Here is a 12,985-nt window from a genome sequence, read left to right on the forward strand (position 1 = left end):
AAAAATGTAAATACAAATTCAGTGCCCACTAGCAATTGTGATATGACTGAATTTAAACAAACAAAATAAACAAAAAAACCCCTAAACTAAATATAAAACAAACCATTGCCATCCCGCCAGATCATCTCATAATATGAAGTCTGACTTTAACCTCCTAAGACCCGAACTCTTCCACAGCATGCATTTTTAATTTCTCTTTGATATTTGGGCATATTGGGGCCCGATGAATGTAAAAACAAAGAATTACCAGATTTTTTTTACCTTTTTTTGGTTTTAAGAAAAATAAGAGCCACATATGAGGATATTCGTTTAAAATTTTGATAGAACAGTAGCAGAATAATGTCCTCGTAAGTGGATATCAGGCCGTTGTAGAGCAACATTGAGTATTTTGGTCTAAATAACCCAAAATGTGATGTCCACATATGTGGACGGCAGGTCCTAGGAGGTTAAATATTTCATATTTATCCAATATTTAGTTTCCAATGGCTTACACCTTGTAATTTAGAATAATAAGCCATTTGTACCAGGTTAACAGTTTTTCCTGAGTTACTTGACATTTTATGGGCAGACATATATCCTCATTTCCCCATGACATTTTGGGGAACATTTATACCAAGCCTATTGTTCCTAATACCATGTTTCCAAGCAAAATGAATAAAGTAATTTAAGGCTTACAAATCTTATTATCTATTGCAAGCTTTTTAATAACCCCTTTATGTCTTCTGTATCCCAAAAAATCTTTAGCATTACACTGCACTTCATTGTGCAAAGAGACAGCACCTGGGAGGTTACTGTGGGAACACTGAAGAGGTAGATTACATGGGGCGATAACAAGAAAACTCAACGGATTGTCTCACTTTTGTCTACCTCAACACAAAAGCCAATAGACACAACAAAATGCTCCTGCCATGTTGACTCTACCACTGGTGAAGGACATTCTCCTTATGCTGATAAAGGAATTAAGAAAAAAGTTTGAACAGATGCCAACATATCTCAGATAAAGTCATGCCAACACTTGCTTCCTTCACCAAAAATACTTACAATCTGCCGCTTGGAGATTCATGGTTCATACACAAAGCGTGACAAAGAACCACCGTCTTTTCTGATTACTTTACCAGCATGTCCAAACTTCTTTTACAGGACTGGCGTGCTGCCAAGATCTTCTAATCACATTCTGTTCTTGGTAAAAAAAAAAGTTCAAGAGGATTTAACTCAGCTGTCCTGACTGGAAATATCTCATCCTACAAGTCTTACACTCTCACACTGAGTGTTTAAATTTCCCATCACTTGTCAGCCAATAAAACATCCATCTCCTTTCATAAATTCTTTTTCAGCTTCAGCCCAGTACAGACATTTACTCTATATTATTCATTTTAAAGCAGACCAAACAATATAGTTTTTCCTGTTGTTATGTCTGCAGCTTTTGTGCAAAGCTAATTATTAAAATGCCAAACTTGTTATCCTGTGTCAGTCAGTGCATTAGTGGTCACTTATGCCATTTAGTTTTAAGAAATAAATAGTGTAATTCGATAACCCTCTGGCACAAATAAGTCAGTGAGCAAAACAAATCTTCCTTTTGAGTTATCACTGTTGCTCAAATATAAATATGTAAACTGAGATGGGTCTCTGTCAGGTAAGAATGAAACCAAATGAAATAGTTTAATTAGTGGTGATTGGATATTTGTCAACGATCCCTTTACACATTTAACAAAGAGAAAAATGGCTGAGAAACTTCCAATTCCATTTGGTGAATTTGGACATTTTTCTTTTCCTGTAATAGGCCAAAGAGGAAAAAAAACAAGTGAGCAGCTTCCTATTGTGCAATAAGGTTTATCTTTGATAACATCCAGATAGGATTATATGGAATAGAATCACAGTGCTGCCAGCCCCAGGAAAAAGAAAAAGAAATCAGCTCTGGCATGCATATATAAGCTCTACATTTCCTGTTTACTTTTTATCTTCCTAATTTTCAAGGAGGTTTGCAGGTCAGGAGCAGTGCAGTGACAGATCAGTTTCCCATGGCGTTGATTTAAATTCAGTTTGTTGCTCAAGGTCATTTGAGCAGGACATCTGAGGTCATGGGGAATCAATCCAAGTGTCAGTCACATGAGAGCCTCTGCAGCCATTTGCCTGCCCCGATTTTATTTTGCAACTGTAATGGGAGCTTTTTTTTCTGTACACCTAATGCTGGTATTAGCTTATCCTGACCCTGGGAAGAAGAAAGATTTACTGCATTATTGCTTCGATACAGTCAGTTACTTGTAGGCAAGGCTGACATGGTTTTATAGAAAAAAAAAGAATCACAAAAAGTCTTGATCTTTCAATACAAAGCATTGTGTTAGATGTTAGATGAATGCAGAAACTGAATGATGTGATGGTAGTTTTTGAGAGGGTTTTTTTGCACCTGTGTTGAAGTCCTGTAGTATCTTAACACCTCTCTGCAAAAAGTGCAGTAAAGGCTTTAATCTTCCTTTATTGTGCATTGTCTTTGGTCTTTAAAATGTGCCATTTTTAGTGACACAGTGGTACAGGGATTAGTGCAAATATGCACGCTGTGTTAAACTGTTGGGTGCAAGTGTGACTTGTCTGTCTCTCTATGTTCCCTGTCCAAGGTGTACCCTGCTCCATGCCAAATGTCACCTGAGATTTATATAGAGTCTTCCTGATTCTTTTTAGACTGTCAATTACAGACAGTTAGGTTAAGTAGCTGACAGAAGGATTACAATTAATGAATACACTATTGGTGCAGATTTTATAAACTGTAGCTGGAAATGAAAAGTCATCATGCTGGTTGAAGTGTAAACCTGAGCAGAGAAATCTGAAGCTCTGGAACCAGATTAAAGGGATGAACGCACATGCTAGAGAATTGGGGTGAGGCATCCCCATGGACTGGCATCTCAAACATCTGCTCTCAGAGATATATGGGGCAGTCATGGGCTGGATATGTCACATTCTATATTTAGACAGCTTGTGATGAGAGAGGTGTGGCATGTAGAGCATGTAATAAAGTCTGAATGAGATCACTATGATTGATTACTCATGCTATTTAAGATTTCTGACACTTGATGGGATTTATTTATTTCTTTTTTTTACATTTTAGGCCCCCAATTAAGAAGGGAAGATAATGTAGGACCATCAAAGCCACATGCATTTAGCATCAGATCTATTAATGAGTCACTTGCTGATTATGAAAAACATGCACACAGTAAAGGTTTTTATAAGACTCCATGAACTTGGTGGTTGGTGTTACACTGCTACTTAGCGTTTCCTCTTTACGTCCTGTGCTCTGTTTGGCAACACATCACAGTGGTGTACACTTTTCTAAAATATTTGCAACTGGCAAAAAGAACCTTCATTTCAAACCAAAATAACATGTTTCACGCCAGAGAATATCTTCAGCTACCATTTTTCTCAATAGCTACCTTCAAAGTCAGACAATCTTAGCAGTAAGGTTCATATATATGCATCTACACTCAGTACAAAAAGAAAAAAAATATGCAAAAAAGCAGCCTGTCATTACTTGTGCTTTAGTGTTCCCGATTTGAGAAGTGTCCCATTTTTAAACCCAGAAACCATCTCCCAGTGACCAAAACTCAACCCACCATCTCTGATGGAAAACATCCAGACAAGTGGGAGTAAAAGAAACAACTTGTAAAGTCTAAAGCAGGCTCACAAAAGCTGCTTCGTAAAACTGACAACAGTATTTTTCTCTGAAGCTGATGCAAACATTTGTAGGCACTGATTGAAGATGTGAACAGCCTAAAGAAAAAAGCACCAAATATCCCTCACCTACTCCAATGGTCCCAGCAGCAGCACTTTGAACTCGGTTCACCCTCCTTCACAACCTATTGAATGATCTGAAGCTTTGCAGGGAGAGGTGATTACTGTATATTCTTATCGTATACCATATGTTCTATACTATATATTTATATATTGATATATTTACATCAAAGCATTCTGCAATAGCGAAAAGGACCAACAAACAAACCAAATACCCCCCCCCACTAAAAAAAGAAAAGGAAAAAAACAAACAATGAGGGGTTTTTTCTTGAAGTGTATTTACATTTCTAAAATATTCACTTCATGCTTAAAAATTACAGACAACAGAAGGTTCACTGAGATTTCAACTATCTCATGTTCTTCTGTTCTCATCACTCTTTATGATGAGAACATCTTTAACCCGTTTGGTAGATTTACAAACCTTTAACTTGTCCTGTATTTTCCCTCCTGCATGTTAATGCTGGCATTTTATTGAGAAAAATAAAACCCAGTATTTTTTGGTAGCAATTTAATTCCACTCCACTACCATTTTCACACATTGCAAGGCCAAACTGGACCACTTGGAAGGCCACTTCTCCCCCCTGGCTGCATCTTTGACACCTTTGATTTTCTTTGGCTTTTTGGCTTCCTGATGCATACAACTGCTTATGCTTTCAAACTTCATATTCATATTCACAAACTACAGAGAAACAGTTTCTCCCGAAAACTCTAGGTCAGAGTCTGATGTTTTATCTTTCATTTTTCTTATCGTTTGTCATTGCTTAATTAATTGATTTTTTTTAACACGTTTGGTAACAAAAAGTCAATTTATAATGTTATAAGAGCAGACTATAATATTTACTAATAACTTTGCCTTAACTTTTTTTTTCTTCCCACCAGCATATCTAATTTGAGATATGACAATACCGGCACAGTCAGGCCAAGTAATAGTTCAACATTGCATGAGACATTGCAGTTAAACTTGGTAAGTTCCACTTTAGTCTGAAAATTTTAGTGACAATAATGGGCTTGTGATTTACTGGGGATCATTCTGTGACAGCGAGGCAGCTAGAGTGATAAAACTCTTTTCCAAGTTGAGTCATTCCATTGCTTCATTTTGACGAGTCATTAAATAAAAAGGGGGGCTCACATAAAACTGCGGATCACTTCTTTATAACTGTTTTCAGCTGTATTTCCTTTATGTTATTTGACCAAAAATCCACTGTACTGACTTTTATCTATCAGTAAACCTTTCTACGCATTTCATTTTCTGAGTTGTTGTTTTTCTTCATTAGTCGAGTGAGAACAATTAAGAAACACCAGCTTTCGAGAAACAGTGCGCTAAGTACATAAGCAGGAGTTTATTTAAAATCCATAACAGAGGTCTTGTTTCAACTCATTAATCTGAAAGACAACAGCTAACACAATAAAGTCCTGGGATGTTAATCCTTATGAAGGAGATGCTATTCTGGCAGAGAGCTAAATAGGAACAGGACCATGCATAAAATGGACACTGTGAATCCTTGGCCTGGGTCACTGCACATGTCTTTTAGACATAAAAAGGCCACAAATCTAAACTCGCCAGTTGCTAATAGCTTCTTGCAAAATGTTTTCAAAGAAAATGGGAGTGACAGAATAATTTAATGACTTAATAATCATATGCAGCGGAGATAAAGAGCATGTTTTATCACAGAAAGGGGAATGAAATCCTTTTTTTTCTCTCCACAGTTTTGACTGTTTTCAAAGAAATAAATTAAGATTAGTCTGAGAGAAAGAAATAAAACATTAATGCTTCTATTCTTTAAGTCACTGTCTTTGAGTTCTATGAGTCAGCTTGATTAAAGCTGTTATCCTTCCTTAAAGCTTGTTTTAAACTTAGAAATTAGGTACTTGTATTATAATTGCAGTCAAAGGACTACTTCACTCAAAACCAGATGGAAGTCATAGGAATAGCTTTGTGAGATGCATAGAAAATTCACTAAAATACATGCATTTACAGAGAAATAATAATTATAATAATTACAAGTGCAAATTAAAATCTAAATGTACTTGTTTTTAGACACCTCTTGGACATCTCTACTGAGTGAAGATGGGTTGTATTCATATTAACTTATAACTCCAAATACAAACTACCACAAATACACCTTAACAGTGAGCAAGATTGTTGACATCTGGTAAAAGAAAACTGTTGTTGACAGCTATTCACTTCTTTTACTGAGACTTTTTTTTTGTATGATCCAGGGCTGTTTGAAAACCCCTTTCATTCCACAGCACTGGAAATGCTTCAGAGACCAGATGGACACTTTTGAAACATGATGAAATACGGTTTCACCAGCATATTTGACTTCCTATCATAAATAACAGCTTTCATTTCATAGTCCACACAAGCTGGGTCCACGGAAACAGGCATCACCTCATAAGCCCGCATGAAGAAGGAAGAGGAAAAAATGTGGCACCACTGTGGCCAAGGCAACGCTCCAAAAAAAATCTTCCATGGTGAATGTTACCCATTGCTGTGGAATCCAAACAGGAACAGCCTGGCCTTGAGTTGAGCAGACTCATAGAACAGGACAAGGAAATGACTGAGCTCAGCCTCAGGGCGGGGCAGGTTCAGACTAGAGGTCATGTAGTCTGGCTCACTGACATCATGAGGCAAGACAAACATAAAAAGATAAATGCTTAGTATTTCAGAAGTTGTTTAACCATAAACAGACTGGCCAATGTAAGTTTGCTGGTTCAAATGAATCAAATGCAACGACTTTTAATACATCAGAGAGATTTAAAAAACACACACATCTCTAAGCTGACCTGTGCTAATCTATCCCAGTGGCATTTGTTATTTTCTTTTTCTCTGAGATTTGTGAGTCTGGTGATTCCTTATTGCTTTGCTGTTTTTTAAATACAGAATTGGTTTCAGGTGCATTTCAGAAATCTATTATTTTGGAGGTCTATTTTTAAACTTGCATGGCTTCTTGACTTCTATCAGAACTATCATCTCTGCGTCTCATTTTCTCCCCAGGCACCCCCCCTGTTTGTCTCAATCTGCCTCTCTCCCCCTGCCTCTCTCCTCCAGGTAAATGAGCGTTGATTGGGTTACTCTTTAATTCAAATATACAAACACAACACTCATTATTGATGGACTGACTACATATCTAACTTTCTTTGTTCTTAATTAAATGTATTTTTGATTACACACCTGTATGTTGTTCTCTACCGATTTATTCTACTCTTTTAAAACAAAAACTTCCTGTCATCAGTCAGCTGATACATTTCAGTAAGCAGCTAATTCAAAAACATGATGGCAAGTTTGTATGACTTCAGTCCCCCCGCTGAACAGAATCTGACACTTCGGGAAAGAAACGTGTGCTCCAAATAGTTGAGCATTAAGCAATGCCAAAAATACATTTTTATTTAACAGTGAGACCAACAGCAACAGTGTTATACAGTTGTTCTACAGTCTAAAAACAGTCCTTTCCAGTATGAACATGCATAACTGCCTTGAGCACAGGAAAACAGTGCCACCTAGGGAAAGTTACAAGCACCACAGAAATGAAAAATTGTAGTTGAACTGTCTCAGAAGAGGTTTGAGTTTTCCACCCAAAAGATTCATACAGGCTCTGCATTTAGATCTGCAGATGACCTGTCCCTAATACTGTGGCTACATGTAATTTAATAAATGCTCCAATGTCATTACATGGTTAAGAAGCCATCATAATGACCATGTTATTAAAGTAGGCTATTAGGTGCTAAAGTGATTCTCAAAGGTCACTAATTACAGGAATGTTCACTTGAGCAGATGCGTGGATTTATGAATGAGGTGATTACAGTCACAACTGTGAAGCGTTGAGAAGAGTGTCAGGTCAGTTAAAAGCGCTAATCTGCTACCCTCTAGTGGTTGGATGTGTGTAATGTAAGTTTTCTCATACTGTAGGAAAATCAACTCAAATTATAAAGGTTTAAATCAACAAAATGAAATTGGTGTAGAATTGTATGAGCCAAGTTCTTATTGATGATAATTTAGCAATTTTTGCTAAATATTCACAGGTTTACAGGAAAGCTAAACGTGAAAATAGGAAAACAATAGGAAACAATAAACTTCAGGTGTCATCCACTGCTGCTCCTCTCAGAATGTAAACCATTGTCTGAGAAATTACTTCAAGTTTCTTGTGTTAAGATTTTTAGCATTTCACAGCATATGCAGTATAAGCAAGGGCAGGTAAAAAGATTTTTTAAAAATGAATATAGGAAAGAAAGAAAAATACTCAGTGCAGTAAAGTTGGGGCACTTGGAACACCTGGGGAATTTTTAAAAGTAATATAGGACAATGACAAAAGGAAGATAAAATAAACACAAAATATGAGACAATGGACTGTCAAAATGAAACAAGCAGCACTTAAACAGGGAGACACCTTACATGGGGATGATTTAAACAAAAGACAAGAAGACATGGGGAGATTAAACCAATAAACACCAAAACACTGTCGCAGGCTGGGTCAGACCCAACGTTTTGAGTTTTATTCTGTATTTTTGAGGTTCTCATGTTAGGTTGGTGATTATAAGTTTGTGTGTTATTCTTATTTAGGTTTTAGTGGAGGTTAAGGTTAGCTATTATTTATCATATGTTTCCTTAGTTTCTGTGTTTGGTTTCTTGTCTAGTCTTGTGATTCAGGTCTGTTAAGCTTATGTTGTCATGTCTAAGCCTCCATGTTTCCTGTTTTGTTTTGAAAAAGCTCTGTGTTCATTGTTTTAGTTTCACTTTGGTGTCGAAACACTAATCTGTATCAGGTGTGTCCCCATGTGTTTCCCGTCCCCTCGTCACCTCTTGTGTATTTAGTCTGTGTGTCACGTTGTCTGTGCTACCTACTCCATGTCACGTCACCGTTATCCTAGTCGTTATCCCAGTTATTCTCGTAGTTAAAGCCTTAGTTATAAGTTATAGTTAGTGAGAGTTGCAGTTTTTTCAGTTTTCTCGTAGTCGTCACACTTTAGTCTTCCCAGCATGTGTTTCGGTTTTGCTCATTCTGCCTTGTTTCATACTTGTGACTATTAGCCCCAAAAGAAAGTCTCACCTTGTGTTCATGTTTAGTTTTGTCTTCTCGCCTGTGTCCGCACCTGTGTCCTCCACACACACCCACACGGTCTGCCCTGCAGACTGTGACAAACACAATAATTAAAAGCAACCAAAAAGTTGTCAGACTGGAGCCTTGAGACTAAATGTTTTCTTCATACAGTTAACAGTATAAAGGAGACTGAGATCAGAAACTGAGATCATGTAGGCTGTATACCAGGAAAAATACATTTTTCCTGGGCTTCTAATTTTTAGATTAGATGATTTAAGAAAACAAAAACAAAAAAAGAAAAATCCTTCTCCATTTAAACCATGTCATACCAGCAATAAATTATTTCTTGCATGTCAAACATTGTTTCCATAGCAACACTGGATGTGAGAAGTTGTTTCTAAGACACTTGTGTACATGAGTGCTGTGTATGCTTCTTTAGGTTAATTTTTTCTCTATATATCTTGTAAATTCTTCCTCTTCAGTGTTTCATCTTTTTTCATCTAATCTCTTGAGGAGAAACGCTTACCATCTCCAAGTCTTTGTGATAGAGATACAGCTGTGTCCGACTAATGATCTACCAAGACCTGTCAACACCCGAAAAACGCTTCTAATGTGGTAGAAGCACAAATACCTGGACCTGTGTTAAGAGTAAGAGTTAAGAGTAAAAGTGAAAAACAGGCTCTGAAATGTACGCAGAGTAAAAAAGTTTTTTAAAAAAGTAAAAAAGTAAATAGTAGCTCCTTGAAAGTCATTTCTATCAGCTATTTTTATATAATAATGTACAGTAATAATATTAGTAGAAGAGAATACTTAAAAAAAAATAAAACTCAGATCCAAAATTTGGACATCAAACCATGACCCAGCTTGGATGTCAATATGACTTTCAACATTTGAACTTTGATAATTTTTTGGACATCATGTGGACGTCTATGACAGGTGCAGGCAATTTACCTGATTAATATTTGTAATATGTTTTTATTTACAGATATCAATGTTGTTGTTATCAACATAATACATATGAATATGGACTATTTATTAAAAAAATGTTAAAAAATGTTAAAATGTAAAGTAATGTTTAAAATATTTAGAAAAAACTTGGAATTCCTTTTAATATGAGTTAAAAGCATTTGTGTTATATACAGTCAGGTCCATAAATATTGGGACATCGACACAATTCTAACATCTTGGCTCTATACACCACCACAATGGATTCCAAATGAAACGAACAAGATGTGCTTTAACTGCAGACTGGCACCTTTTATTTGAGGGTATTTACATCCAAATCAGGTGAACGGTGTAGGAATTACAATAATTTGCATATGTGCCTCCCACTTGTTAAGAGACCAAAAGTAATGGGACAATTGAAGAACCCTTTCCCTAGTGAGGAAAAAACCCTTCACAACAGTTGGCCAGATGAATAACACTCTCCAAGAGGTAAGTGTATGTGTGTCAAAGTCAACAATCAAGAGAAGACTCCACCAGTGTGAATACAGAGGGTTCACCACAAGATGTAAACCATTGGTGAGCCCCAAAAACAGGAAGGCCAGTTTAGAGTTTGCCAAACGACATCTAAAAAAGCCTTAACAGATCTGGAACAACATCCTATGGACAGATGAGGCCAAGATCAACTTGTACCAGAGTGATGGGAAGAGAAGAGCATGGAGAAGGAAAGGAACTGCTCATGATCCTAAGCATACCTCCTCATCAGTGAAGCATTGTGGTGGAAGTGTCATAGCGTGTGCATGGATTGCTGCCAGTGGAACGGGTTCTCTTGTATTTATTGATGATGTGACTGCTGACAAAAGCAGCACAATGAATTCTGAAGTGTTTCTGGCATTATTATCTGCTCATACTCAGCCAAATGCTTCAGAACTCATTGGATGGTGCTTCATAGTGCAGATGGGCTAAAGCATACTGCAAAAGCAACCGAAGAGTTTTTGAAGGGAAATAAGTGGACTGTTTTGCAATGGCCAAGTCAATCATCTGACCTGAATCCAATTGAGCATGCACTTCACTTGCTGAAGACAAAACTGAAGGAAAAAAATGCCCCAAGAACAAGCAGGAACTGAAGATGGTTGCAGTAGAGGCCTGGCAGAGCATCACCAGGGATGATACCCAACATCTGGTGATGTCTATGTGTTCCAGACTTCAGACTGTAATTGACTGCGAAGGATTTGCAACCAAGTATTAAAAAGTGAAAGTTTGATTTATGGTTCTTATTCTGTCCCATTACTTTTGGTCCCTTGACAAGTGGGAGGCACATCTGCAAACTGTTGTAATTCCTACACCATTCACCTGATTTGGATGTAAATACCCTCAAATAAAAGGTGCCAGTCTGCAGTTAAAGCACATCTTGTTCGTTTCATTTGGAATCCATTGTGGTGGTGTATAGAGCCAAAATGTTAGAATTGTGTCGATGTCCCAATATTTATGGACCTGACTGTATGGTTTATTTTTTACAAATATCCTGTTTTATTGTGAGGGCCCTTTTATGAGGAAGCTAATGTGGTTGTGACTGAGAGCAGGACTGAGAGAAGTTTTGACAGGAGGTAAGAGTTTGTGCATGTTTGCGTATAAACTGGACTATCTACTTGACACTCTTTGTTGATGCACACATTTTACAAACTGCCTGTGAGAAGCTTGAGACATTTCTACTCGAAATCCACCATGCAGCTCTTCACTTTTGTTTTAGCATCAAGAGCCCAAGCCACCTTGAAGATGTCCGCTGATCCACTGTCCACAGAATTTTTGAGATAAACGGAAGGTTGGAGATTGACCTATAATTAGCTAAGACCTTAGGTAAGAACTTCTAAATTAGTGAGTGACCATTTCCTCTCCAGCTTATGAGCTGTCTGCTTTAAGGTGAACACCACAGCCACCGTGCACTGTCCAACACAGTGTTCTGCACTTTAAATCCACCACAGTGTGGAAAACTAACCTTTTTATCTTGCACTAAACTGCAGAGTATTTTCATGCAACATTTGAATAACACAAAGTTAGTATACCTGAGTTCATGTTTCACTATGTTACCACAATATGAAAATATATAATTTAACTGTATGCACAAAATGCAAAGATTACAAAAACTCTCACTGTTTGTACCAAGGCAGCAAGGAGAAGAACCCATTAGCAAATTAGACAAAGCAGGCAGAAAGAGTTTTATGATGGTTTACTTGCAGAGAAGCTTACAGGCAGAATGACAGCAAAGCAAAAACAACAAATAGCAAAGCAAAGATCATGTTAGAAAGAGCAAAATATGTCAAATAGATTATCCAGCAAACTGGTGGAAAAATCACAACTAGAGAAACCAAGCAACTAAACATAAAACCTAGCAGAGAGCTGGATGTGGAAACTATTACAGGGGCTGGATGGCAAACTGGAAACAAGCGTAATGCATGAAACAGACAAATGACTGAGAGCAAAATGTAAAAGGGCATTCAGTGTGAGACAGTGGCAAACATTAAAGAATGATCTTAAGGGCAATCACTCATTTGTTACTGTTTATACACCTCACAATCAATATTTTACACTGTAGGAAGGGTTGCATCCATATTTTGATGCATATCTCAATTTTGTGTAATTACTAAGGAAAATAAGAGTTTTAAGGGTGCTATATACTGCCAGGCATAAATTTACACTTGCTATAACTGGGAGACATTTGAGAAACATCCAAGACAGATAAAAGTATGTCTTACTGATTTCAGGTGTTTCTTGTTAGTTAATTTATGACAATTTCGGGGTAGAGATCATATTAGACTAGTGCACATGATTCGTTAGGTTTCAGGTTCATCGTTCCTTCAACATAAAACCTACAAAAGCACATGATATTCATATTCAGATAGACCTAATAATATAAAGGGACACGGGGAGGGTATATATTTCAGAATGCAGTTATGCATTTCAGTGAAAAGAGAAAAGTTTGTGAAAACGTACATACAAGCATGAAATGTCAACTATACAGCAATGTTCCACAATAAATCAACAAAATAAACTCTCAGTGTAATATAGTGCTATATTTAGTGGCAATAATCTGTCTTACCAGATCAGAGCACATTTACATACCAGAATTAGCATACAGTAGATATTTTTTTTATCCATATTACCTAATGAATCCAGATAATTGTGTACACAGTATCTAGTGGCCAAGCGCAGTCTCAACTGCTTCC

This window comes from Haplochromis burtoni, unplaced genomic scaffold (genome assembly GCF_018398535.1).
Source record: "Haplochromis burtoni strain Fernald_Lab_line unplaced genomic scaffold, NCSU_Asbu1 Contig_33, whole genome shotgun sequence".
Lineage (NCBI taxonomy): Eukaryota > Metazoa > Chordata > Actinopteri > Cichliformes > Cichlidae > Haplochromis > Haplochromis burtoni.